Here is a 25451-nt window from a genome sequence, read left to right on the forward strand (position 1 = left end):
ATACTCAAGTTTAAATAGGTATATCAGTGTAAATACATTTTATTTTTATAATTTTATATGAGTTATTCTGAAATTCACTGGGAGGTGAAGCTGTAGTATTTTGTTTCTCTAGTAACTTCAGGATTTTCCAAGAAGACGTAAAAGACCACCTGGGTTTACTCCTTACCTGTACCTTTTGGAGAAGCATAGCTTAAATTATTGTGGAAAGCCTCTTTATCATAGGTTTTTTGCAGACCACCTAATCTAGGGATGCTGCAAGCTGTTAAAAAGGATGGTGATGGCGTTCCTCTTGCTCTCCAAGCTTCCATCGGGAGAGGGCAGCTGTGTAGCTGAAAGAGAAGACAAATAAGACTTCACAGAATTCACTGAATTCACGAATGGCTAGTTTGGAAGAGACCTTAAAGATCATTGAGTCCAACCTATGCCCAAACACCTCAATGAAACATGGCACCGAGTGCCACATCCAATCTTCTTTTAAACACATCCAGCGATGGTGACTCCACCACCTCCCCAGGAAGGCCATTCCAATATTTTATCACTCTTTCTGTGAAAAACTACTTCCTAATATCCAACCTAAACTTCCCTTGGCGCAGCTTGAGACTGTGTCCTGTCATTCTGTCAGTTGCTGCCTGGAGAAAGAGACCAACCCCCACCTGGCTACAGCCACCCTTCCGGGAGTTGCAGAGAGTGACAAGGTCACCTCTGAGTCTCCTTTTCTCCAGGCTAAACACCCCCAGCTCCCTCAGCCATTCCTCACAGGGCTTGTGTTCCCAGCCCCTCACCAGCCTCGTTGCCTCCTCTGGACACGCTCAAGTGTCTCAAGGTCCTTCCCAAACTGAGGGCCCAGACCTGGACACAGCGCTCGAGGTGTGCCCTCAGCAGTGCCAGTACAGGGGCAGAATGACCTCCCAGCTCCTGCTGGCCACACCGTTCCTGACACAGGCCAGGATGCCCTTGGCCTTCTTGGCCCCCAGGGCACACTGCTGGCTCATGTCCAGACGGCTGTGGACCAGCACCCCCAGGGCCCTTTCTGCCTGGGCCCTGTCCAGCCACACCATCCCCAGCCTGTGTGCTGCAGGGGGTTATTGTGGCCAAAATGCAGAACTCGGCACTTGGACTTGTTAAACTCCATCTTATTGGACTCTGCCCATCTATCCAACCATTCCAGGTCCCTTTGCAGAGCCCTCCCACCTTCCAGTGGATCCACACACACTCCCAGCTTAGTGTCATCTGCAAATTTACTAATGAAAGACTCAATACCCTCATCCATGTTGTCAATAAAAGTATTGAACAGGACTGGCCCCAGCACAGACCCCTGAGGGACACCCCTGGTGAGCAGCCACCAGCTGGATGCAGCACCATTCACCAGCACCCTCTGGGCCCAGCCATGCAGCCAGTTCTGAGCCCAGCAAGGAGTGCTCCTGTCCAAGCCATGGGCTGCCAGCTTTTCCAGGAGTGGGCTGTGGGAGATGTTCTTGCTGCTCATGTTCCTCTTCTTACCTCAAAGGGAATCTGGACATATGGGATGTTCTGTGGTATTGAAAACTATATATTCAAAATGGAACAGAAAAATAATTTCTATTTGAAATCTAACTAAGAACTGAAAGCTTGTGAGTTCATAATCATGTAAGTTCTTAGAAAAATTAGACTTTTTTTGGTTGTTATATTGATAATGTTTGGCAGCTTCTCTCAAGAAATTTCTGAAGAGTAGGAAGTGAGTTAAATTTAACTTGATGGGGTTCAAAGGCCTTTCCTTAGTGGAAAATTATTTTATCACAGTGTACGTTAGAAGTTTGTTTCTTAGCGTTCATCTGTATTGCGCAAGATATTGGTCTAAATATGCCTGAGGCCAAAGACAGGATAACAACTTCTATAAAATTGTACTTTTGCTAAGTTGTCTTGAGACTGCAAGAGCAGTCTTTTTTTTTTTTTAACTGTTTGTTTTTCATTTCTGGATGAAAGAATCAGTTTAGAAATTCACTTGCACAGCAAAATTAAATGCATTTTTCTTGTGGCTGTTCCTTCCACTGCTGTTATGAAGGAAGAGGACCATGTGATCTTGGTGGGGAGCAGTAACACTGAACATTTTGTTCTCAGATACATCACATCAATACATCACAATAGCATGGTGTCAAGAATGCTTGCATGTTTGATATTTTTGTAAGGCTAATGATGATACTGCTTCAACAGTATTATTATCTGTCTTTCTCAGGAAAAAAAGAGCCAGAGATTACAGATGTTATAGCACTAAGATTCAAAAGACAAATGTGATAGAGGCATGTTGAGGCTAGCAGGGCTTTTGTTGTTTCTCGGGCTCCCAGCAGAGTTAAATATCCCAGATGGCAAATGTTGGTTTGAGCTTTGGTAGCCAAAGCTAATAGTGATTCAAGCAGCATCTGAAGAACATCCCATGGTTCTTAAATAAAATGCGTTTTAGAGATGTAAGCTCATATATTTGCTCCACTTTCCACCAACCCTTTAATTTTGGGACCTATCTTTCATAAATGTGTGTTCTTAAGCTCTGAATTGACAGGAGTGAGATAATTTTACAAATTAGAGGACTTGATTGTGGTTAGATTCCTTTTATGGCCACTTTGTTGGTCTTTGAGGTGGCCTTGTTTTCCCTAAACTTAGTATTTGAGTCCTGTCTGTCTCCTAGGCAGTTTGTATGAACCTAAACACACATTCCAGAAACTCCTTTTTCAGCTTTGCTAATGGACTAATTTATAGAAAAGCCAACACATAAACCCAAGCCCCAAAGGCTTATAACACACCAGTCCTGTCTGAGTGGTTACAAGAGTGTCCTGTCTGAAAAAGCACATGAGAGCAGCAGGAAGGAAAGGAGAGATTTATGCAGCTTGATTGATCACTTCTTCTCTGAATTCCACTATTACTGCACGTCTTTCATTACAGAGGTATTTGGCAGAATACTAACAGGTTCAGACAAGACTTCAAAATGGTTTCTCTGCATGCCTCTCTGTACTATTTGTCTATTTATTTTTGGGAGATAATTACACTGGCACTAAAGTGAGCAGTTGGAGAGGGATTGGAAGGATAAGGTCAGTGAAAGAGGTGATTTTGTTTATATGACTGTAAATCCTGAGGGAAGGCTACTAAAATGGAGGCATAAAAATGAAAAAAAAAAAAAAAAGAAAAAATAGATAATAATAATAATAATCTACTGGCGAATTTTGCATGCATTTTTAGCAAATGGATCCTTGTGGATTTCATCTGATTCTTTTGACCTATGAAACTTGTCCCTGAACCACCTCCTCAGCAGGAGTCTGCAGGATGTTTTGAGTAGTGCCTGGGGCATGAAGTGTTCTCGTTTCTCCCAATATACATGTTCACTAATCATTTGCAAAGCCCACTCAAGATGATGGAAAAATATCTGTCCACTGATGTGAGCGACTGTTGACCCAGTTTTCACTGCATAAATTACTGATTTCATCCTAGAGCTTGGCAAAGACACTCCATATTTTCCACGAAGAGCATACACACTGCTTGTTTCTTCTGAATTGCTTTTGTGCTTTAAGTGGGGAAGTGGTAGGGATAAAGAGAAAGGAAATGAAAAGGAGCAAACTCAGAATTCCTGCCAGCCAATACAGGATGGGCAGCATTCCAGAGCAGTATGTTACCTGAAAAAGCCATTGTCCCCACTGGTTCTGAAGAGACAGAGGGATTCAGGATCCAGAAAATTAAATTGTTATAGATCCATGATTGCATCTTTCACAACTTTGGTATCATACTGAGTCTTGTGGACTTGGCATCAAGCCCAGCAGCAGATGTCTTGCGCTGCATTGACATATAGTGTGATGAGACCCAGGACGGAAGAATAATTTTGCAGCAGGCATATGAAATAATTTTTTTGGTAGTCATCTTATGCAATCCTGAGGACTACATTTTGGAAGAAAGAACAGGGCTGCTTTGATACCTGTGAGTCTAAATTACTTAAGATGAAGATCAGGGCTGGGTTGTAGCACCCTTTTGTTGTGCCCAAGACTCACAGAGAGGACCTTGGATGGAGCGATGGCTGATAGCAGGCAACACAATTGTTTCAAATAACTCCTCTCTGTTTTTTCCCTTGCTTTGCCTTGCCTTGCCTTCCCCCCACTTTTTTTTTCTTTTTTTTCCTATTTGGATTGTAAATTTTTTTTCTGATGATTATTAAGGACCAAACCTTCACAAGTAGGCCTACTGATATTTTTTGTTGGTAGTCCTGTGTTAATACCTTGGAGTTATGTGTAACAGAATGCTCCTGTGTACAGCCAGTGTGTTCATTGTGTTGGTGAGCACTCCATTTACCAGCTTATGCAAACTAATCAGAACTAATCAGTTTTCCCCAGTCATGAGCAGCTCTCCCCTGGGCTACAGTATTTTGCTCCTACAGGTACTTTGTTTGCACAGGAAGGAGGAAAGATTTGCCTTGCCATGTTGCAGGCACACCAGGAAGGCAAGTCAGAATTCATGTTCCTTTGCATCACAAAAATTGTCTCTTGGCTAAGGAACAGGACATGTTGGCTGTGGTCACAAACCTGCATTAACCGGTGCTGTCTCAGAAAACACAGTTTTGCCCTTGGCTCCTTTTCCTTCTCTCGTACCAGTGAATGCAATTCAAGTATGGTTGCTTGGCGGATCTCCCCAGGGAGGTGAAGCAGACTAAATACTTCTTTGCTTTGGCTGCTTAGCTTCATATGGGGCTTGCTTCACCCTGAGGTGCAAAACTCAGGGATTCACAGAACCACACCACGGGTAATGTTGGACAGGGCCAGTAGAGGCTGTTGAGTCCAACATCTCTGCTCAAGGAGGGTTCCATAGAGCATGTTACTCAGGATTGTGTCCAGGCAGCTTTTGACTATCTCCAGAGAAGGAGATTCCATGAGATATCTAGGCAGCCTATTTCAGTGCTCAGTCACCCTCACTGTGAAGTTGTTCCTCATGTTCAGGTAGAACATCCTGTGTTTCTGTTGTTTATTCTGTCTTGAGGAGGTGGAGGGAAAGGCTATCAAGCCTAGCAGTCAGGTTAAAGCCAGATGCAAAGCTGTTTGTGCTGTTGAGAAATGGCACTGCCCATTTAACATGATGGTGAAATTCTGCCTGAGGTTCAGTCTTCAGTGCTCTCACAAATTGCTTTACCTGTGACTGATAGCTTCTTTGATAAAGGGATGGTGATATTCCCCCCCTTTTCTGTAATTTTTCAGTATAAATTTGAGAGGCTGAAGGTTGAGACTTCTCCTCTTAGTTATTTGTACATCATCCTGCAAAACACAGCCCTGATCTAGGCTGGGCTTTTTCAGGCTCCTATGATGCAAAGACTAGAAGCCAACAAAAAGTGGGGAAATGGAAGTAGAGGAAGAGAGCTGTAATAATACACAGCACAGCTCTCCGCACTTGAAACAGCATTGGGGAAGATCTCTGAAAAGATTTTAAGGTACATTTCTGTTTTGGGGACCTGTGCTGTTCTTACTATGCAGTCAGGAAGAAGAGATAAGTTGTATGTCCTTTGTGTCCAAAGAAAATGTCAGGAAGACTATCTAGGAAGTACCCAAAGGGAAGTGACATGACAGAGCACTTCACACATTCAGTGCATTCGGGAGCACAGCCACTGGTTTGCTAAGAGCTCGCACATGTACTGCAGAAATGGGCCATCATTAATTGCCTGTCTATTTCCAATATAAGGCAGCAGTTCCTAAAGTCTTCTGTGTGCCATGGGCAAGATGCAGAGTTCCTGCTTCTCTAGGGACAGGGCTATTACATTCCTCAAAATAGTCTATAAGCAAGCTTCTTCCCATCCTGCATTGTTTTCTTTTCCAATGTGAAAAATACATCTAATATCATATCAGGTCTCATAAATGTTTCATAAGTAAAAACAGCAAGAAAGGAGAGGAAAAGAGGAGCCATTGGTAAGCATTTATTTATTTAATGTGATTATTCAGATCTCTGATAGGAGAAAGCAAGACTTAACTTATCTGTACTATTATTGGAACATAAGTAATAATGTTAATGACATACTACTTGAGAATAATTGAGACCTCAAGGGAAAGAATGATGGAGAGATACGTGGTAGGTAAATACAGAGTGAAAAAAATCTTAAATAAGATTGACAAGCAATAACATTTAATAATTTTTATGGGAAAAGTGAGAAATTACTTTAATACCATTTTAAAAGGAAAAAAATCCAATCTGGTTTACACAGCTCCATCTCTTCAGGCATGAATTTTACCTGCTAAAAGGGGGATTTGAACTGGTGATTGTTGTGGCTTCCAGCAAAAGTGTTATTTTGAAAAACCTAAATTAATGTTCCTTCTCTGTTGTTAATTTGATTTTACTGCTACTGAGCTCGCAAAATGTACATGTTGATCTGCTGTGTTCCCTGCAAAGCAACTGTGTATATGCCAGTGAGAGAATCGTAAAAGCTGCTGATGTTTAATGGCTGCTGAACTGGAGGCAGGTGAGAGTCAAGTCCTGCACAAGCTCAAGAAGGGGCCCACAGGAATCCCATCAGGATCAACAAGGCCAAGTTCACGGTGCTGCACCTGGGCCAGGACAAGCCCCAGTACCAGGGGACAGGCTGGGCATGAGCAGATGGAGAGCAGCCCTGTGAGAAGGGCTTGGGGGTGCTGGTGGGTGAGAGGCTGCACATGAGCCAGCCATGGGCACTCCCAGCCCAGAGAGCCAAACGTGTCCTGGGCTGCATCCAGAGCAGCGTGGGCAGCAGGGCAGGGAGGGGATTCTGCCCCTCTGCTCTGCTCTGGGGAGAGCCCACCTGGAACCTGCATCCAGCTCTGGGCTCCCAGCACAGGGAGGACATGGAACTGCTGGAGTGAGTCCTGAGGAGTCCAGGAGAGTCCAGGACCAAGCTGATCAGAGGGATGGAGCACTTCTCCTGTGAGGGAAAGCTGAAAGAATTGCTAGCTGGTTCCTGAAGCAGCTGGTTTCCACCAGGATGAATGAGATGAAACTGCTGGTGGTAAATATGGAGTTGGGCAGACAATTGTGTGGTGTTGCTGGAGGAGACACGTCCGTTCACCTCCAGACTCAGACAGCAGAGAGCAGTCTTTTGACTAGAGGCTTATTTGTTTTGGACTCTCACAAATTATTTTTGATCTTTAATATAAAGGCAATATGCCTTCAGTGGAACAATGACACCGAAATATTTTTGTTTATAAGGAGTAGGTGCAGTGTTTTGGTCATTATCTTGTTAATCTCCAAATATTCACTTAATTCACATCCTCCTCCTGGCTATGCTGGCAGGTAAGCCTGAGGCTGTGCATGATATCCTTCAGCCAGGTGCACTGAGGAGAAGGGAGTCAGCTTCATTTCAGTCTCCTTTTTCATGTGCTGTCCTGGGAGCTGGTGATATGAGCACAAAGAAAGAAGCATTTTCAGGGCCAGAAAATGAATGTGAAATAAAAAAGATACACCTGGACATGTACATGACTCAATAGGAGTGAGTCCTTTCCTTCTCTGTTGCTTGATTCATTTTGTAGAGATGCATGTCCAGAGTGGGGAGGCTGGCAAGATGGAAGAAAACACTTGAGGGACCTGTGAGTCATGCAACAACTTCCTCACAGTGATAGCTGGTGAAGACATCACTGGGGAGTCAAATGAACCTGAAACCAGAGTCCCTTCTGTCTGAGCTAAGGAAGCCAACCCTGCCTGGATTGGATTTGAGTATTTTATGGGCTGGAAGAAAGGAACTTTGTGACAAGCAAATGAGAGATTGTTGGGGTGTTCTTGTGGTGCTGAACTGTAACACAAAACTGTCCAAGGAAAGCTGCCTTCAACAGATTGTCTTCTCATAGAGGCACACACAGCACAGAGATGTACAAGCCTGTGAAAGCATTTTACCTTCTGCTGCATAGGGCTAAGACACCTAATAACAGGTTACACATCACCATAAATTCTCTTAACAATGGAATTGCATTTTAGGAAGAAAAATCCCACCTCCTTAATCTCAGGAACTTATATTTCTTTCTGAGCAAGTAGTGGCAATGAACATCCCTCTGCTGGGAGGGGCTGTTGAGTTACTGTGTGCAGCCAGGGCTCCCTCTGTGCCTCCCTGGTGCCTCTGTCTGCCAGGGATTGGAATCATAGGGCCAGTTATTTCCTAGTGAGATGTGGGTGGCAGCCCCAGGAAGTACATGCAGGGATAGATGGAGGAGTGGTTGGAGGATGTGGTTGGATGACTCAGGTGTAGCCTGAGTCACAGCCTGTGCCCAAGAGGAAAAAGCCTGGCCAGAGCTAGGGCCAGCCACCGCTGATCTGTCAGCAAGTAAATATTCTGCAAAGCACCACTGATACCAAGACAGAGGGGAAGCCCAGCACCCTCTGAGGGGCTGGTAAGAAGGGGCCTCAGGCCACACAAGAACTTAAGAATGCACAGCTCTATGTTTTCATGCCTGCCATTTTTGTAAAACCAGTGAGTCCTCAAGGAGATTTGAGACCCTCTTAAGATTAAGGTCTTTCTATAGGAGTGAGAATAGATACAGATGGAGGTGGTGGGCTTCTGTTCTGTAAAATATCTGGAAAGCATCAAGGATTGATTGTCACACAAACTCATTTTTATTAGCTCTTTTTTTTTTTTCTTCTTTTTTTCCCCTTTTGATCTAGACTTCCTCTGAAGCTCTGCTAAAGAAGTAGCATCTCCAAGCCTGGCATCTGGCATTTTTTGCTCCTTGCATTACTGCTACATATCCTGAGGTGACTTTTGGGGGTTGTTTGTCTATTTCAAGTTATAGCTGCAGCGCAGAGAGGCCAAAATTGATAAGTCATGGTGTCACAGTGTCAGTCTCCAAACATGACCATGGTAATCCAGTGCAGACAGAAACAAGCTAGAACTAAACTAAACAAAGAATACTGTCTTTGGAAGCTCCAGTGGGTACACAGATGTCAGTTGCAGAAACCAAAGACTCATCTATCACTCTATATTTCTGGAACTGATGGTTTTATGCAAAAACAAGCTAAATATAGCCTCTTCTAGCCTTTCTTCCACAACATAAATGATAAGGGCAACAGCAGAGGGCAACAGCAACTTTTATGAAGTTACTGGCATTGAGTAAGATTATTACCTCAGGTTGCATGGATATTTCTGAGGCATTTTAGTTACAACTTGAGTGAAAAAAACAAAAATGAGGAGTATTTTATCCAGATTGGTTCTACCCTATCTAGAGTAGTCCACCATGGTCAGTATAAAAATACTCCTGGGAGATACCTTGAAGGAAAAAGAATCTTTTTGATTGCTGAACATCATTGTTTAAGTATGCACAATGATACATACAGAATAATTGTAGCCTACACACTAAATGTGCACATTCTAAATTCATTTCGGTGCACAACTTAATGGAACTGTCCCTGGCAGTATGCATCCCCAGAATCAGTTTAGCTGGACCTGGGTGTCAATTAATCTCAGATTCATTACTCCCATTGACAAAAGTCCCTCCAGGCTAGCAGTGCCAAAGCTGGATAATGCAGGGGATTTTCTGTTGTGATTGTTGCCAGGTGATAACTCAAGCAAGTACAGGTCTCAACACTGCGTGTTCCCTTCTGTAAGCAAGAAAAGTTTACCAAAGAGAATTTAGATCACAAATTTTGTGTTCCAATATTTTTCCTTACGCAACAGAGCAGATTAAAGGAGCCAGGATGCCTTCCTGAAATTTAAGAGTTGGATGCAGAGAAAACTTGTGAGTGACCATCCTCAGGACCTGTTCTTTAGCTCAGCTCCTTTGGCACTGAACCCCACAGGGGTGGAGAAATGTCAACACTACTCTTCTCTGTGTATAAGGAGCTCCTCTCTGTTGATAAGGCTCTGTGTGGCTGCAGAGCCATTTGCTCCAGCCCTCCTGCTTTGCATTTTCAAACCCTGTTGTAGAAGGATCACAGGCTTACTCTCACATGCAAGGAAATGAGCTAAGTTCAATGCAATATCTTTTCCAAGGGGAATATGATATTTTTTTACACAGTCTTTAAGCAAGTCTATTTTATAATTTCACTCTCCAACATACACAAACTCATGAAGTTCCAAATATGTTAGTCCATGTGGTCTGGACACCGAGGCAAAGGACCACTTGCTGTCTAGTCCTCATCAGATTTTTGCGGTTGCTTTTGATAGGACACATCAAGCTTACTTTTGCATATTGCTTTTATATCCTTTACAAATCATCAGTTTCTTCAGTATTAAGAAACAGTCCTTTGGTTTGGGTTCATTCTTACATTATCCTTCATAAATCTTAAATCAAATTGCTGCTCACTGTCTATTTTTCCTTAAGTGGAATGTGTTTGATATGTCTGTTCCTGCTAGACTAACAAAAAAGTTACATATCTGTGATGCTCCACAGGTTTCTAGCAGGTGTTCTGATTGCAGGGTCTATAGGCTCATCAGGAGCACTGGGTTGGTGGTAGAGACAAAAATGGCACTTCCCTTGATTTTGCTGCTGGAAGTGGTGTCCTGGGAGAGATCTGTGCTTCTTCTAATAGTCACATTTGGAATGTCATGTACTCTTCATGCCTTTAATTTTTTTGCCATCAGTCTTGACAAGCATATATAGAGCTGATGCTTATGTAAGATTTAGTACTGGGTACATCTTTCAAACATAATTGCTAGTTGTTGGGGAAGATGAAACAGGAAAGCTTTAGAAATATGATTGTCTGGCAAAAGATTTTGAGAATTTAGAAACTATAAGTGAGATTGAAATGAAAGCAAGATTTGAGATCCCTTAGTTACTGAACAACTGGAAAACAATGGTGTGGCTGGCTAGAAGTAATCCCCGTTTGATGGAACAAGACCCTCTGCTTGCAGACAGGTCCAAGGGTCCGAGCAGACCCTGCCAGCTTGGCAGAAGGGGTCCAACGAGTAATTTTTAGGGTTTAAAATGTAACACAGTATGGTAATGTAGTGATTCTTATAGGCGGTATGGAATGCTATGGGATTTATATATTGTACTAGATTGGTTAGTGAGAATTAGAATATTCAACACAGAAGAGGATTTATTGTATTGTAATGAGAACTTAACTTTCTTACCCTTTTACTCTCTTACCCTTTTGGTCTCTTACCCCTTTTACTCTCTTCTGCTTTTACTCTCTTACCCTCTCATCCTCTCTACCCCTCTCTTCTCTCGGGCCTGCTCTGAGCTGCGGCTGGCAGCTCCCAGCAGGGCCAAGCACCCACACCCTCTGCAATAAACCCCAAGTTCCACGACCTGGCTGCAGAGATCTCTCGTCTCCGTCTGTCCCAACCGTCCTACCCTGCAATGCTCCAACACTAGTGATCACTGAGGTCAAGAACCTAGGCAAATCATCATTTGAGGCCCTTAGGAAGATGGCTGCCAAAACTTTTATTGACTTTTTTGTATGCTAGTTCATTTTCAGAATCTGAAAGCTGTACTCTCTGATGAAGTAAACAAAGGCTGAGGAGTGTGGCAAATCACAGGACAAGATGGGTAACTGAGTATATTCAAATATAAAGTAAAGGAATAAAGAAGCAAAAGGTGCCCTGTGCTACTAGGTATGGAAAGTAAAGTTAAACTTTTCTCCCCAGCTGACCTGAGTAGCAGTTAAATGACTTTTATCTGTACAGTTGTTTGAACAGAAAGGAACAGGGTGGAAAAATCAATGATGAGGTTGTTTTGGATTATGTTCTGGAAGGTAATACCTCATACAATTATTAAGTACCTTTTAAGACAGACCTAGAAAATCTCTAAAAATGGACTTTTCAAGATTATGAACCAGACAGCTATTGCTGACAAGTACAATTATACGCTCAGAGGCTGCAACTGTGAATCTTTACAAGGTCAGTATCGACTTTCTTACTCTTTGTTCCATGCTGCTAAAACCCATTCTTCCACTCTGCTGGGTGTCAGCAAGACAGCTGGGAAGTACAACTCAAAAAGAGAAAGGATGAGAATGAAGCATAAATCTTGCAAAAATTTGCTCACATTTATCTGGCCTTCCAACTATTACAGCTTTACCTGATGCAGCTACTGTGCCTCTGGTCAGTTGTTTTAAAAATCAACTTTCTAATGTGAGCCAGAGTGTTTCTACTTGGCTACAGAAGGAATAGATCAAGCTCTCTCAGATGTCTAACACTCACAACACTTCTTTTCACAGAAGTGTACTGAGAAAAACTCTGCAAATGTTCTTGAGTGATGAGGGGTTATTCTCATCTTTCACCACTGAACAACAGATATCCCTGAGGTTAAGACTGCAGACTGTGGGCTGGATTCTTGACAGTACGATGGAAAGCTTCTGTGGCCTTCAGCAAATCTGGTTTCAGTCCCAGTGTCTGGGTGTTGTGCCAAGGATCATCAAGGTGTTGGTATTTTGTCTAGCCCTATCTTCAGTGCTGCTATCTGCACATTCTGGAGACAAACGAAGCCCTTCTCAGTGCTTAGGGACATATGAAAAACTTGGAGCTAAAAATCAGGAAAAGTAATTTCCTGTTCAACACTGGTTGCTGGAGTGGCAGGAAGTTACAAAAAAGGGAATTAGTAGTTGTGGAAGTGAAAAATTATCAGCTCCTAGAGAAGGAAAAGGAAGAGAATGTAAATATCTATAGAATGGAAGAATACCCTACATTCAGTTATCTCATTTACTGGATAATTCTGGGATGATATTTTTTTCTTTACATTTTCCATTCATGAAATGAAGATAGTAAGGACTTGGTAATGTACTACAAATAAAAGAAATTGTAGAAGAAAAGAAATGTTTTCTTCAATTATTCATTTGGGTATTGAAGCTAGTAATTTTGATCTGTAAATCTGGGGATAGTGTGTAATGGCTGACTGAAACACTGAGAACTTGGATTGTTTTTATTGGACTAAACACACACCTTAATAGGGGGTTGCCAAGAAACCCCTGTTTCTAGTCTTTTGATCTGTTTTTAAATGTCAGGTATTTAATGCTTATGTTGCTAGATGAACTTGTGAGAATCTGTGTGAGTTCAACCTCTTGAGATTTTTTGTTGAATTTGAAGCGATAATTATTTTTAAAATGTGAATTTTTAATTATAATTTAACCAGGCTAAAACTCATGTTCACATGGTTAAACTCTCTTTTCTTTGTCCCTTTACTGTGTTTTGAAATTGCTTCTTCCCTAATGATGCACAAACTTTGCCAGGTAGGGGGTGGTTGTCACCAGAAAAAAATGAGCCAGATAATGTTGTAATAGTTGAACAGTACAGTAAGGGACGGCAATGTACATGTGCCATCCCTTAAGCCAACTCTGTTCCTCATTAGGTTACAGGTATAGATGTAGCCAAAACTACCAGATTCCTATAATTGTAATAGTAGTAAGCTAGTTTAGTAAATGAGAACACATCATTGATAACCTTGTGAAAAGAAAAAAATGGTATTTTGAAGGCAGGCACTACTATAGGCCAAGACAAATACATTGGATATAGGCGTGGGGCAATTGCCCAAGCTGCTTGGGCCTAATTCCTCAGTTCTGGCTTCTCCATGCTAGAGGTGCCTAATGAAGCATGGCAGAGTGGATTCATTCAGAGCACGTTCTCCGTATATTTCAGCTAAAACTCAATCAACTACAACAATCAAATCTGCTGGAAATCTGTTCCTGGGTTGCACAAAGGGCAATTTATTGTGCTATTGCCTATATTTAGATGATTTGCAGAATAGACTTGCTGGTGTGCAGTGGGTGGTACTGTCTGTCCTCAGGGGCTTGCTGAGGATGGTGGAGGTGCTGGAAGCCAAAGGTTAGGCTGGTGTGGGTGTCTCATCTCTCACCTTTCTGCTTTTTATGCTGTGCCTTTTGAGGCAACCTGGCTGGATGTGCTAGGTGGTGCAGTAACCAGCCAGCTCTGCTTAGCTGCAAGAAGCCCTGTGAGTTTCCAGGCATCAGCACAAGGCCTTGTCCATGTCAAATTATCCAGCTCTTCTGTCTCACTAGTAATTCCTGATCGCTGTGCTGGATAGGAGTTCTAGAGGCCCCATCCCAAACCTTGCTCCTGCTAGTTCAAACGGCATCATCAAGGCTCAGAGGCAGAGTATTTAATTCCACAATCAGTGTTGCAAATTACTTCTGACTCTTTATGATACAAACAAGATTATTCCAGAGCAAATAGATTTGGAGAAAACCCAATTTTCTACAGCAACATGGCATTTTCTCAGTATCCTCTCACAGATCTTGGATTATACACTGTCATGATGTTATTTACTCGGTCAAGAACCAGGAGGCCAGCACAGTCAATTACATTGACTGAAAACAACAATATAGGGTATGGGATCAGCTTCAATGTGACAAATCACCTCCAGAGTCAGATATTGCAGGCTGTCACCGTCATATTTTTGAAAAATTCCCTTGCCCAGGATTATTCTCCTGGGAAGTTGAGAAGCCGCAGAGAAAAAGGAAAACAATATTTCATTTGCTTCTCCTGTGTTTTGCTGCTTTGGAATGTGGTCGGAGATTGTTTATCCAACACGTGGTTGTTTGATTGGTTTCATGTGAATTGCTTTTTTGCTTAATGACCAATCACTGTCCAGCTGTGTTGGGACTCTGGAAGAGTCACAAAGTTTCCATTATTATCTTTTAGCCTTCTGTCTGTACCCTTTCTCTATTCTTTAGTAAAATTTTAGTATAGCATTCTTTTATATAATATAATAATATGATATGATATGATATGATATGATATGATATGATATGATATGATATGATATGATATGATATGATATGATATAATATAATATAATATAATATAATATAATATAATATAATATAATATAATATAATATAATATAATGCAATGCAATATAACATAACATAACATAACATAACATAACATAACATAACATAACATAACATAACATAACATAACATAACATAGTAATAAATTAGCCTTCTAAGAGCATGGAGTCAGATTCATCATTCCTCCCAGTGATGGGGGACCCCAGAAAATACCACAGCAGCCTGTAACAATTGCAACTTAAAAAAATCACCATAACTCATTCTAACATAATTTCTAGCTTCTGCTCAGGATGACCTCCATACATAGCTAATATTCTAATAAAAGCTGAGGAGATATCATGAAGACATTCTCAGATGTCTTACATAAAACACCTCTTAACAACTGTAAGCATATAAAACATGCTTTCATGAAGGAAAAGTTGCTTTGTCTGTCAGAGTTAAGACCAGAGCTGTATTGCCTTTACACTACATGGAAAAGAGTTTATGTTATTTGCTTGGTAGAACAATCTGTTAATTCTGATCCTCAGGACAACTCACTGAATTGCAGTTGACAGTCTGCATGTCACAAAGATAAATTTGTGTTATATCAAACACTTATGTCACAACCCCTTATTTCTTCAAATCATAGATTTATGGAATCATTATGGTTGGAAAAGGCTGTCAAGGTCATTGAGCCCAACCTTTAGCCAAAACCCACCATGTAATCTAGACCATAGCACATAGTGTCATGTCCAGTCATTCCTCAAACTCCTCCAGAAGTGATTCCACCACCTCAGTGGGCGGCCCATTCCAATGCCTGATCACACTTTCAGTGAAGAAATTCTTCCTGAATGATGGAGAATACAAGCTCTTTACCTTGCAAATTAGCCATGCACAAATTGCACAAAAAAGACCTATGAAAACCATGCAAACCTTTAAAGAGTTGGAGGCTATTATTCCTAGTTACAGGAAGAGCAATAGCGTCTGTAACTTTGCCAGAATGGTGCTACCTCAGAGAAGATAACACTTGACATATATTTACATGTAATGGGAACACTAAAATAAAATATCATGTGCTTTAGGAGACAAGGAAGTAATAGGAAATTCCATGGCTGTCTGATAGTAAAACTTTAAAGGTTTTGGCAGAAGTTCAAAATAATGGTTATTTGAATTTAGGGTGTTGAAATGTGAACTGTGAGGTTTCTGGGTAATTCAGAAACATCAACTGCTTTAGGACCCTAATGCTAGTGTAAATATCTAACAAATGTAGCAGGTACAATGTGAACCATGTTCAGCTGTGACAAGAAGCAAGAAAAGGACGAAACAAAAATAACATACTCCCATCTTTGGTTTTTGGCTTTAGGCTCCTTTCTGTTAGATAATTCAATCCTTCAAGGGGATGTCAAGAGACTACATCTGGCTAATTACATTTCATACCTTTTTTCCCTGGCTAACAAGGTCTGCAATGCTGTGTCTTGCTTGGATTCTTCTCTATTATCATATGACAGTTTAGACTATATACTGTGAAATATAGGCTAGAATTTCTTGTATGTTGAAAGTTGCAATGACATGTTTTGAACCTGTGTTGTAATTAAGTTTTAACTTGGTTTGATGTTTAGATTGATATTGAGACCACTAGATAAGCCAAGTTAGAACAGTGTAACTATCTGAGCTCAATAATGGAGTCACGGGGTCAACTGTATGAAATGTTTCAGAAAACACAGTTTGTTAAACCAGCAAGATCAAACAGAAGTGGATGTATTTCCAGAATACCTGAGAGGTAAAAAAATCTGTATGGAGAAGACTGGTGATGTACCAAATAATGAGCTTATGAAATATTGAAAGCAGACAAGAATTTGACTCTTTTTTAAAGGTGACCAGGCCTAAGGGTGTTTGTGTACTATAGTGCCTGCTGCAAAAAGATTCAGTCTGACTGACATTTGGGCTATGGTCCATGTCCATTGTGCTAAATCTCTTACTATTGTTGTATCAGAAATCAGATTTAGATACATGTGGGTAGCATATCTAATGAGTGCAGAAAGACACCCAGGAGAAAACAGATAGAGATATGAGTTATTATTGTATCTACTTTTTTCATTTTGTTTTTCTTTGATTTCAACCAGAATTTGGCTGTTAAAAAAAAATTTTAATATTATGTCTTTTCCCCCTATGAATTGTTGGTATATTTATAGAGCTTGAACCATTGTTTTGCTATTGGAGATTGCTACAAGGGACCATATGCCGTACGGAAGGTGATTCACTTATAATTCTTAAGGCACCTTTTACTAAAAGGAACATTCTTAAGAACTCTAACACTTGCTCCCATTTTGTCACGTTTCTGGTGATCAAGTCTTTTGTCTGACTTTGTACCTTTTAGAAGGATTAATTTAGTTCTGATAATCACCTTTTCATTTTTGAGCTGCATTGCATTTTTCCTATCTGGACATGGCAAAGCTGCAATTAATTTATTCATACGGGTGCCTTTGCATATAGCCTGCCAGAGATCATGTCAAAAGTCTCCAGAAACTTTTACAATTAACAGTTGTAGCTATTTAGCATCCGACTCTCATTAGTAGCCTCTCTGTTCAGGTTACTTAATTAGTTACAACCAATTACCAGTAGGTCGTTCTTCTCTTCTGTGCAATGCGTAGTTTAGCGAAGCAGCTCTTCCCTCACCCATTTAAAAGTCTGTTGTAGGTTGTTGTGCTTGAATGATTAATACCTGCCTGGTAGGAGATTTGTAACAGGCACTTGATCCTGCTGTGGCAGGACTTGCTAGCAAGGCTTCCTCTAATGGCAGCACCAGCGCAATTCCCTTCGCAGGCAGATCAGAGGGTGAGGCTCAGTGTGATGTACAGAGGCACTGGTGGGAGAGTCACCTTTTTCCCCTTGAACTGTGTTGATTTATGATAAAGCCGAAAGCTTTATCCTCCCATGCGTTTATAATAAAAATTACTTTAAACCAGCTCATTAAAATGTCATTGTGCTGCAACACGAGCTCCATTTTTTCCTGGGCACATTCAAAAGATCAGACTTATCAGACCTGTGCAGACAGTATAGAAAGAGGAAACTGATGCCTCTGGGGTGTGCTCCTCCCTGCCTCAGAGAGCATGTTAGAGGAGGGAAGAGAAGGCTCTGGGGAGATCTTATTTCTGCCTTTCAAAGGCAGCTTACAAGAAAGATGGAGACAGACTTTTTGGCCTGTAGTGATAGAACAAGAGGTAGTAAGTTTATATTAATTTAAACTAATTTTTTTTTTTGATGAGTATGGTAAAGCACTGAAGCTGGTTTCCTGGAGAGATACCAGACCCATTCCTGAACACATTCAAAGACAGGTTGGACAGGGCTCTGAGCAACATGATCAAGCTGAAGATATCCCTGCTTACTGCAAGGGTGTTGCACAAAATGACGTTTAAAAGTTCCTTCCAACTCAAACTCTTTTGTGATTCAACAATTCTATGATCTTCCCCTCTTCATCAGATATGTTTCTGCTTCCTGGAGAAGTCTGCTGTGACCACAGAAGTCTTTTCCTAACAGTGGCTATAGGACCTGCCAGCTTTATTTCTTGTAGGAGCCTGAAACCGAAATTCCCGTAAGAGGATGTTATACTTGCCTGAAGATGCCTGGTTCTCACCAACTAATTTGTATCACTGAACAAGCCTTCCTCTGTCCTGTGAAACACTAATTTCTTCAGAAAGCTGAAATTTTAGTGCTTTGATTTTAACTAGATATTCCGTGTGTAAACTTAGAAAAGCGTTTTCTAGTGCCAGAAATGTGTTGGGGTAGATGTTTGGTGAGATTCTGTGGACTCCAGGCCTTTTTCAGGGAATGCTGCACAATAATGAATACCAAACAGAAATTATTGAATACAGGTACATTTTAATGAGCAGCACTTGTGTGCTGAACATATGTAGAAAAAAGGTTTATTTATGAAGGCTCACCTGAGACTTGTTTGTGAAGGTTCACTTGAGATTTGAACATCCCAATCTAAATGAACATTACTGTTCTTTATATGTGCCACTTTGTTAAGATTTCTGAGCAGAGATGGAGAAGAGGAAAAGAAGCTTTCATTTAGCATAAAATACCAGTTTTATTATTATCCAATGAAACTTGTTGATCTTTAAAGTAAAGGGAAGCTTAGAAGAGAAGAGTGAAATTAAAAAATTGCAAATAATCACAGTAGTCTTTATATACCATGCCTATAGAGTGGCTGGATCCACTAATGTTTGTGCATTTCTTATTGCACGGTGGTCAGAACTTGACTAGAACTGAAGAAACATTGGTGCTGTGCACGAGGTAGCTTTTGTAGCCTGATAACTTGCTTCTTTGTGTTTCTCAGCATATTATTTGCATGGTATCTCCTTTACTTCAACTCATCAGAGCAAATGTTCTTTGTACTCTGGATGTGACCAAATAATATGTGTAAATTACATACAAACCAAATTATGATGTTAGGACTAATTATTGAGACAAGAAGTCAAATAGTACATATGTATAGTTATTTCATAGACTGAAGTCATGGTACAGATTATGGTTAAATTACCTTCCTTTTACCCATTTATTTAGACATAAAACAGAAAAGGTTTTCTGAAAGTATACATTAAGTCTATTTTAGGCTCTATTTGGAACAGTTTTGGGTACTGAATATAAACTGGTATCAGCACTTTCCGTGATGCATATGACTCAAGCTTGCAGATTTTTAAAAATTATTCTCTAGCACAATAGATGCCCCTGTGTGTGCCCAATGACACTTGTCTGTATTTTCTCAAGTGACACTTTGCAGACACATTTAGTTATAACACTAAATCTATCTTTTATGAATTAATTAAGATGGTATTTGTGTTTCTAACTCCCTCAGGGAAGAATGTAAATGAAGTATATTATACTTAAAGTATTATTGTTGAGTTGGCTTGAATATTTTGGTTTGAGATTCTGAATGTTGCTAGTGCTGTCTGTGTCAAGAAATAGAAGGTCTCTGCAATCCCTTTCCTATTAAATACACACTCTACATTTAAAAGAACTGACTGTAAATTTCTGTTACAGAAAAGGGTAAAATATTAGATAGAATGCGTATCATATTCTCCATAAAAATATATGTATTTGAATAAGTTATTTAGTTAAGCACTCAAAAAATCAGGAAATCTGAAAACTGTTGACTGTATAGCTGAAATTTTCACTTTGTATTATATGTGGAGGAAAATTATTCCATTGTGTCTTGGTTACCTATAAAAATGATAGTGCTGAAGAGACACACACAGCACTTTAAACAGAGCACATCAGGCAGCACAGAAGCTGAGATGCCAAACAATTTCAACTATGTGTAGTTACATGGCCCTTCATACAATTCCTTTTGCTTTTTTAGCCCAGAATACAGACTTTTAAGTTCCTAATTTCTGTGCATATACCACCCATATAGTACTCAGTTAAAATAAAGTGGGTAAAGTTTATTCAAGAAGATCAGTCCATGCCGTTTTTGGTCATACAAGATGTTTGTCTGTTACTAGATTTAGTGCTGTAATGAACAAAAGCCCATTAGCATTGATACTGTGACTGAATCAATTGTTAATAGATTTGTAAATGTGCTATCAATGTGTATCAAGGGATCAGTAGTACAGACCTCTGCACTTGCACTCTCCTCTTCAATGGAAGTGCTCAAACACTTCATGTGTGGATGAGTGTACCGTGGGTTTTAAAGAGAGAGAAATTAAGATGGGAGTCACTGACGAATTTTCCAAGTAACTGGTAATTATTCAGAATGCTATTCATTAGTCTTGAGCACATGAGCCTCAGAAGATCCTACAGCTTTACAATACATCAGCCTTCTCAAAAATTCAAGTACTGACAATGGTTGCTTTTCGAAAGGTACTCTTAAGAATCTGGTTAAGGAAAGGCCACCTGGACATGGCAACAACTTATTAGCAAGACCCAATTGTTTCTGTGTCTCAGGCTCTGACTGAGACATGTCCAAAAAAAAAAAAAAGGATGTGCAATTATCTGTTTGACTGGAAGTCCTAGAGTGTCTCTCTTTTTTTTTTAAGATGTAGAAATGCAATCACGTTTCTCTTTTAACTGTGATTTAAGAAGCCTGAATTTTTCTATGACAGGCAATATCTTAGTCTGACCTAAATTCACTATTTTTGGAGCTGCTTTGCTGGAACAAGATGAACAAATGTCAATCCTTGTTTTCTGTTTTCATGGGAATAGTTGAGAGTGGATATATTTCCACCAATAAGATTTGGAGGGTGATGTGTAATGTTAACATGCAAATCAGGCTGAGATGATATTTCTGTCAGGGGAAATAAAAACTCTTCCATGAATTTCCCTCATCCTTCCTTTCATTTTCTGCATATAAGCTCCATGTAAAACTGTCAGGCTGGTAATTAGGCAAATTATAGGGACCTTCTCATATGAAAACTAACGCAATTTCCAGAGAGAATTTCAAATGAAGATGCCCACAAGGAAGGCAGAAGTCTGAGCTTGTTTTCCTTTATTGAGACTGATTTATAAGTACGCAGATTTTTCACTGTCTAAACTTGACAGCAGCAAGAGGATCAAAATGTGGACTTTCTTGCAATGAATAAGTCTCTGAAAAATACTTGTCTTCCAGAAAGTAATGTATTTAAATGTAAGATAAATTTTTGGAAAGTATTCCTGCTTAGCTCTGGCAAAATTGTGCAAGCTGTCTGAACATTGCATGATTTTTATGAGAAGTCATGAACTGGTGAAGGTTTATCCAAAATCAGCACAGACTTGTAAAGCTGGCAGCAATCTTTCCCAAGAGAGAGTTTGTGGGAAAAGCCAATTATAAACTAGGTTTCAGAATTTGCTGCAAACTCTCTGTGCAGAGCTCTACAGAGAAACAGAATTTCTCACTTTTAAGGACATGGGGCAATAATAAAAAAATGTGATCATCAGCCTTTGTCTGTTTAAAAGCAACAAATAACATTCAGTAAACAGACAAGAGGCTGGGGAAAATGTAGTAAGCTATGTAAGAAGGAGCCACCTCTCAAAAGAATTGAGGAAAGGTTTTGGGCTGGTAGAGTCAAAAAGGAATACAATATACAAAATAGACTAATTTTTACAGTCAGAAATTCATTGAAATTAATATTCTTATACTTCTGTTAGACATTTTTCTGAGTCCTGAATTACACGCATATAAAAAATTAGCGTTTCTCAAAGTCAGTGTGTGTTGAATTAATCTAATTTAGAAGAAACTCATTTTAAAATTGAGAAAGTGAAACCTGTTGGCATGTCATCCAGTTGACCATTCTTGGTTGAGGTGTCCAGGGATTGGTTTATAACCTATATTTAATACTTCTTCATCAGTGATGCAGAAGGGGGAATGTCAGCCGCCTGCTTTGGTGGGTCTGTGAGGAAACCACCCTGGCCCTGAGAACTGACCTGCTCCATCTCCACTGTGCTGGGATGGACACTCTCCCCAGATCCTGCAGCCCACTCTTTCTCGTCCCTCTTTACAATTATTAAATCCTGTCTACCAAAATTTACAGCTCACACTGAGGTCACATTTTAAGCCAGCAAGAGGCTTTACTGAAGCGTGTGAAGGATGTTTGAGAGCAGGCCTTGCTGTCTATGTAATACAGTTTAAGATGTCCTGAGGAGGAGACATCCCTCAATAACATTGTCTTGGTGAAAAGACAACTAATTTAGACATTTAATCAATTTTCCTCAATCACATACTCTTCTTAACCACTTTGGAAATTGTGAAGTGGAGCCTGAAAATACAATCACCTACTTCCAAATACTGGTCCCTGTGATCAGTCTGGGATCATCTTTGGTATTGGAAGATGGATTGCCATTTATGCTTATTATATTTCAGTGAAAGGTATTGAGGGCTGTTATGGAAACTAGATAGCCATTTCCTCATAAAACTGCTTGGACCAGTTGCTGGAGACGAAGGGCATTCACCTCAAATTATTAATGAACTCAAACCATATAGAAATAACATAGGAAGGAAAAGCACAGCCAATATACAGGAGAAATATTTAATTTTCTTATTAACCTTTAATTAAGCTTCAAGCAAAATATTCAGGGACATCATAGAGTCCTAATTTCCTCATTGCTTGGAGGGTTAATCTCAGATGTATCTGCAGAGTGTACTGCTGTTCAAGTGAAAGCTCTGAGGTGCAGGCAGGGATCAATACATGAAGTGATGTTATCTAGAGAGTAACATTAGACAGAGAAATGTTTCTCTCATTTTTAACACGGTGTAAACCTATGCCTTTCACTAAACTGGAGTGATTTTATTTTGATGATTTCCATTTTGAACATTGGTCCAATTACCTCCACCATTAATGAATATGTTTACATTTTGACAGCTGTGTCAATAAAGTTAGGGTTTATAAGATATTGTAGCTATGGCATTACATGGCATTTTTATTCTTAAATCCTTGAGTTTGGTAGTACTTGGATATAATGAAGTAGAATTTAATAACCACCTACAGCAGGAAGAAAGTTCACATTTTTATATCTATACAGCTGCAAGGATATGATGCCCTACTCACCTTTAAGTTTGTTACCCTAACAGCCAAATAGGAATGCCCTCTAGGAATAGTAATTCTATAAGCCTAGGGTAGTAAAGTGCTAGTTTTCATACTACAGCTATACTGTCTTCTCTCAGTATTTTCATCCACTTAGTTGCTGAAGAATCTTGCTGCTTTATCATAGTTTTTCTGAGCATTAGCATGATTTCCAGGAGATCTGGATCAGCATTAATATGTTTTTATTGCCAAAAGGTCTTACTCAGCACAGGACACTTAATATGTAAGTAGAAGAGCCAGATGTGCTGACAACAGATCACAGGTCTCCTTCCACAAGGACTAAGGGCATAAAGAAGCTTCTGCTGACAACACTGAGAGAAGGTGCTAAGAGCATGTTTATTATAATCTTGCCTGAGATCATCACTGAAAATGACAGGCCATAGTTTTGGAACCTTGTGATAAACTGCAAAAGGTATTTTTGAGATCATAGTAATGCAAAAATGGGGTCCTTTTTTTAAGAGAAGAGGAACAGGAAAGGTCAGGTGAATTGCTTTCTTCTGATGTCCATTGTGTTTCTCTGTTCCCTTGGGCTCAGAGGGATGTCTGTGTAGGAGAATTTTCCTAACTAATTGTATCATTAAAACCAGAAATTATTTCCTGCCGATATGAGAGGTATTTACCACGGCATGCTTGCCTGGGAGAAGAAAGACGGTTATGAAAATACCCAAGCCAGCCCTTGTTCTGTCTCACTGCTCTGCTGGGTTGATTTTCAGTTCAGAGGTGAAGCTCCCAGTCCATATTTCTGCAACCTGGACAGTATATCAACATCCACAGCAGGGTGGCACTGTGTGGGCACTGTGAAGGATGGTGAGGAGAGGGTGAGGGTGCCAGGCAACAACGAGGTTGAGACACACAAAATAGTTCTTGTTGCTCCTGGATAATGTGCCTGTTAATTGGAGACCCATGCCTGCATCTCAGCCAGCTGATGGACTGACTTCTCTTCTCTCCCTGTTTATCTTCCAAATCTCTGACCAACAGGGACATTCCTCTGAATGTGGATACTGCCATCCTCTGAGCCCCTTCAGCCCCCTCAGGCTGCCTCTATTCTATCAGTCACAGTCTGCATCCTCCAGGGTGAACAACTTTGGAAAATAATTATCAGTCAGGCCTTATCAGTGAAAGTGAAGATGAGGACTCTCAGGATAACTAATCTATCCACACAGTGCTTACGGGTGAATTTCTGGACTCTAGACTGTGCTCAGGTTTTCACCCAACAGCTAAATCAAGCAAATTCAGCATCCACAGATGCATCTAAGTAGTTTGTTTCACATGTAGAAACACTGTGCGTCAGGTGAGGAAGGAGAGAAAAAATTAGCTTTTTTCCCTGCTGGTGAGTTTGGGAGGAACAAGAGAAGGGTTTGTACCTGAGAAATCTCCTGCTGTTTTAGATAATGGAGCCATTTTTTCCCATAAAGGTTTACCTCTTCACCTTTCATGTGTGCCTGGGATGGGGAACCCTCCCACGCTCTGCAGTGACTAATTATTGAACTGAGTTCAGAGCAACCTCTGTCACACGGCAATCAAATGGGAACAAGAAATTATTACAAATGACACTGTAGGCTAGAGGCAGTGGCAACAAGAAATCTTTAGAAATCCAAAGCAAGAAAAAGAATCACTTGGAAAATACATGTGACCTAATTAATTATAGAATCATTATGTCTATTTTTCTTGCCTGTGCTGGTTTTCTAGACCTAAATATTTTGCTTCATTTTAAATATTTTATTTACTTGTATGTCTTGACACAATTTTCTTCTTCTGATGTACTTTCTTATCAAATCATTGAAGAGAGCTGCCTTCATTCTCCCTTGTCCTCCTTTCCCTCCTGCTTGCTTTTGCATAATTTTAAAGGCATACTTGCTATTTTTATTTAGAGCAGGACTTCAATATATTCAGACTATGTTTGACTCCATGAAGAATTTCTTTTGCCTCTGTGATTTTAGAGAGCCTGAATTTATAGCAGAATATCACACAAACACACATAGACACACACACACACACACACACACATATATATATAAATTAAGATGGGAAACTGTGTGGAGAAATGTCTTTGAACTGTCATGCCAATATAATTTTATTTTTAAAACATATTTGGAGACCTGTTGTTCACTGTTTTAGTGCAAAAGCTTTGCATTTGCTGATCTGGCCTTGGAAGCAGAGGCATGGGTAAAAGTCATAATTAAGCCTACTTTTGGTGTCACAGCAGTTCTGCTCTGGAGT

Source organism: Melospiza melodia, chromosome Z (assembly GCF_035770615.1).
Source record: "Melospiza melodia melodia isolate bMelMel2 chromosome Z, bMelMel2.pri, whole genome shotgun sequence".
Taxonomy (NCBI): domain Eukaryota; kingdom Metazoa; phylum Chordata; class Aves; order Passeriformes; family Passerellidae; genus Melospiza; species Melospiza melodia.